Consider the following 4,697-nt stretch of genomic DNA (forward strand, 5'->3'; position numbering starts at 1 on the left):
CACTACTCTGTTTAAACGGCTGCAGCAAGGGACTTACTTCCTGGATCAGAAAATAACCATAGGGGATGTTGAAATGCCTATAGTTATCCTTGGGGACCCAGCCTACCCCTTAATGCCATGGCTGATGAAGCCATACACAGGCAGCCTGGACAGGAGTCAGGAGCTGTTCAACTACAGGCTGAGCAAGTGCAGAATGGTGGTAGAATGTGCATTTGGCCATTTAAAAGGTCGCTGGCGCTCGTTACTGACTCAGTCAGACCTCGGCCAAACCAATCTCCCCATTGTTATTGCTGCTTGCTGTGTGCTCCACAATCTCTGTGAGAGGAAGGGGGAGACCTTTATGGCGGGGTGGGAGGCTGAGGCAAATCGCCTGGCTGCTGATTATGCGCAGCCAGACACCAAGGCCATTAGAAGATCACACCAGGAAGCGCTGCACATCAGAGAAGCTTTCAAAACCAGTTTCATGACTGGCCAGGCTACGGTGTGAAAGTTCTGTTTGTTGAAAACCCGCCCCCTTGATTGACTCATTCCCTGTAAGCAAACCACCCTCCCCCCTTAAATCACAGCTTGCTTTTAAAGGAAATAAAGTCACTATCATTTAAAAATCATGTATTCTTTATTAATTGATTATAAACATAGGGAGAAAACCGACAAGGTAACCTGGGTGAGGTTTGGGAGGAGGATAGAAGGGAAGTAAAAGGCCACTGAAAAAATTCAATATAATGACAGCCTTTTGGTTGGGCTGTCCACTGGGGTGGAGTGGGAGGGTGCACGGAGCCTCTCCCCCCACCCCCCGCATTCTTACATGTCTGGGTGAGGAGGCTATGGAACATGGTGAGGGGGGAGGGAGGTTATACAGCGGCTGCAGCGGCAGTCTGTTATCCTGCTGCCGTTCCTGAAGCTCCACCAGACGCTGGAGCATGTCCGTTTGATCACGCAGCAGCCCCAGCGTTGCAGCCTGCCACCTCTCATCTCGAGCGTCCCTCATGACCTCACGTTCACTGGCATCTTTCCTGTACTTAGATACCGTGTCCTTCCACTCATTCAAATGAGCTCTTTCATTGCGGGTGCGTTCCATTATTTCCGAGAACATCTCGTCTCGTGTCCTCTTTCTCCGCCGCCTTATCTGAGATAGCCTTTGGGACGGAGGAGGGAGGCTTGAAAAATTTGCAGCTGCTGGAGGGATGAAAAAAAGGAGAGAAGTTTTTAAAACAATACATTTTACAGAATAATGCTTATACTCTTTCAAGGTGAACAACACTATTCACATTACATAGCACATGTGATTTCAGTACAAGGTTGCATTTTGCCTCTTAATATTGAGTGCCTGTGGCTTTGCTGCTAGAGATCACAGACGCAGGTCCAGGCAATAGAATTCAGCTTGCATGCAGCCATGGTAAGCCATTGTCTTTCGGCTTCTGCACCCTCTTTTCCCACATACCAAGCAAAGCCCGTTGACTGCTGCGGTTTTCCTGTTAAACTTCAGCAGCAGAAAACAAACTAACCCCCCCCCATCCAATTATCTGGGATGATCGCTTCATCCCTCCCCCCACCACGTGGCTGGTATCAGGGAAGATCCCTGCTAGCCAAAGGCGAAAAGCTCAGGGCCAATTCCCTGCCCCCCCCCCCCCCCGCACTTGGCTAACTGCAGGGAAGGATTTCTTTTCAGCCAAAGGCAAACAGCCCAGTAGGAATGGCCACCTCTGTCCCCTTAATTAAATTCCCGTATTTCAACCAGGTTACCATGAGCGATATCACTCTCCTGAGGATTACACAGCGAGATAAAGAACGGCTGTTGCTTGAATGCCAGCAAACACCGGGACCATACGCCGCCAGGTTTTGTCATGCAATGATACCAGATTACTTGCTACTAGCATGGCGTGGTCAAGTGTCCTACCATGGAGGACGGAATAAGGATGCACTGCCCAGAAACCTTGTGGAAAGGCTTTTGGAGTACCTCCAGGAGACCTTCATGGAGATGTCCCTGGAGGATTTCCGCTCCATCCCCAGACACGTTAGCAGACTTTTCCAGTAGCTGTACTGGCCATGAATGCATCCCAAGTCCTCAGGGCAAATTAATCATTAAAAAACACTTGCTTTTAAACCATGTTTTATATTTTAAAAGGTAAACTCACCTGAGGTCCCTTCCATGGGGTCATGGTCTTGGGTCCTGGCTTGGGAGGGTACTTCAGTCAGGCTGAGAAAAAGTTCCTGGCTGTTGGGGAGAATGGAGTGCTGTGTGCTCTCTGCAAGCTCGTCCTCCTCCTCCTCCTCCTCCTTCTCTTCCCCATCCGCAGAATCCTCAGGTGTGGCTGATGAGATTACCCCCGCCTCGGAATCCACGGTCAGAGGTGGGGTAGTGGTGGCAGCCCCCCCTAGAATTGCATGCAGCTCGGCTTAGAAGTGGCATGTCCGCGGCTCTGACCCGGAGCAACCGTTTGCCTCCTTTGTTTTCTGATAGGCTTGTCTGAGCTCCTTGACTTTCATGCGGCACTGCTCTGAGTCCCTGTTGTGGCCTCTCTCCATCATGCCCTTGGAGATTTTTTTCAAAAGTTTTGGCATTTCGTCTTTTTGAACTAAGTTCCGCTAGCACTGAATCCTCTCCCCATATAGCGATCAGATCCAGTACCTCCCATACGGTCCATGCTGGCCCTCTTTTTTGATTGTCGTCCTGCATGGTTATCTGTGCTGATGAGCTCTCTGTGATCACCTGTGCTCTCCTGTGCTGGGCAAACAGGAAATGAAATTCAAATGTTCACGGGGCTTTTCCTGTCTACCTGGCCAGTGCATCCGAGTTCAGATTGCTGTCCAGAGCGGTCACAATGGTGCACTGTGGGATAGCTTCCAGAGGCCAATACCATCTAATTGCAGCCACGCTAATCCTAATTCGAAATGACAATATCTATTTTGGCGCTACTCCGCTCATCAGGGAGGAGTACAGACATCAATTTTTAAGAGCCCTTTATTTCGAAATAAATGGCTTCGTTGTGTGGACGGGTGCAGGGTTAATTCGATTTAACGCTGCTAAATTTGAATTAAACTCATAGTGTAGACCAGGCCAAAGACATAGATTCACAGAGTCCAATGCCAGAAGGGACCATTATGATCATCTAGTCTGACATCCTATATAACACAGGACAGGAACTTCCCCAAACTAATTCCTAGAGCAGGTCTTTAAGATAGACTTCCAATCTTGATTTAAAAATGGTCAGGGATGGATACTCCACCACAACTCCCAGCAAATTGTTCCAATGAGTAATTACTCACTGTTAAACATTTACATCTTCTGTCCAAAAGACTAGCCAAACAACACCCAGCAGGTCAGTGGCTGAGCTGGGAATACAACCCATACTGGCAAATATTAAATGAATTCTCAATAGAGCATTGCTAAATTTTCTTGCATCCTTTTTTATGCACTATTCTCAAAGTGTCATTTAAGTGAAGCTTTGTTCATTCAAGCATTTGCAGAAGACAGATTTCAGGCCCGTGGTCAACATTAACTTAATCACAAAACAAGCAATTGATAGAGGCCAGAGTATCCAAACAGGAAAGAGAAACAATGCCATGTGACTTAAATGGCCCATCACATAGCTGGAATATTGAATTGTAACTATCAAGTACTTGGAGGAATTCACAGCAAATAATTTTCGAGCAACCATTAAGCTGGAATTTATTTGCACAAAACATTTGGCAAGTGGTTTGGAATGGCAAACAAAATAGTTAAAAAATGCAAACTGTTCATGTACAATTTGCATACAGGAAAAAGGGCTAAACTCACCAAATAAATAGTTAGCTACAGTTTGTTCATTTTATTCTACCTACCAGTCCCTTGGCTCTAGTATTGTCAAGGGGGTTCTCAATGGTGGGTTTTGAGAAGCGGTTAGGGTTTCAGTTGAGTAATTTGTGGATTGTGGAGGAAGGGATAGGTGAGCGGCTCTACACTGCTACATCCTCCCCGGGAACATTTTTGGAAATGGGAGGGCAAAACGACTGCATTCTAGAACAAAAAATTATTGCTCTTTAGAAAGCCAGGGGGGAAATATTATATTCGTTCCCGATCAGGCATTATCCAAAGTGGAAAACGATCTTTCCTGGGAGTAGAATAATCCTTCCCTTCAAATCAGCTATTGGGTTGTGTGTGCCGGGGGGGGGGGGGTCTATTGTGAAAGAGGGCTCCCCTCAAAAAAAAAAATTAAGCTCTGAAGTTTTCATGGGAGAAATGGATCAAACTGCAACTAGCAGGAAGAGCTTTTGCAGCTGTCTTGCTTAGAGGGTTGAAAAAACATGTCAATGAAAAAAAACACCGGCCTGCCAAACAAGAGACAATTGGGAGCTGTAACTAGGTCATGCATTCACTGCCTGCTGGAGAACTTGAAATATTGCCCAGAAGCAAGAGTTTTATGAACAGAATTATTTCCTCTCCCTTTCACTGTTAAAAGCCTGTTTTTTCTCTGTGTAAGAACGCTATTGGTGTGCAGCAAACATACACACGTCCCTAGTAGATGAGTAGAAGCAGGTGGGAGCTCCACCAGAACCAGCTGCATTACCCAGCGTTTGGGGAAGGGAGCAGCAGAGTCCTTCAAAGCTTCCCTGTGTATTATTAGCAGGGAAAGAAGGAGGTGGGGTGCTACTCTGGAACCTCCCACATGCTTTCCACCGTTAGACCTCCCCTCCTCTTCCAAACCCTCCTGCCCGCC

The sequence above is a fragment of the Malaclemys terrapin genome, chromosome 21, assembly GCF_027887155.1.
Source record: "Malaclemys terrapin pileata isolate rMalTer1 chromosome 21, rMalTer1.hap1, whole genome shotgun sequence".
Lineage (NCBI taxonomy): Eukaryota > Metazoa > Chordata > Testudines > Emydidae > Malaclemys > Malaclemys terrapin.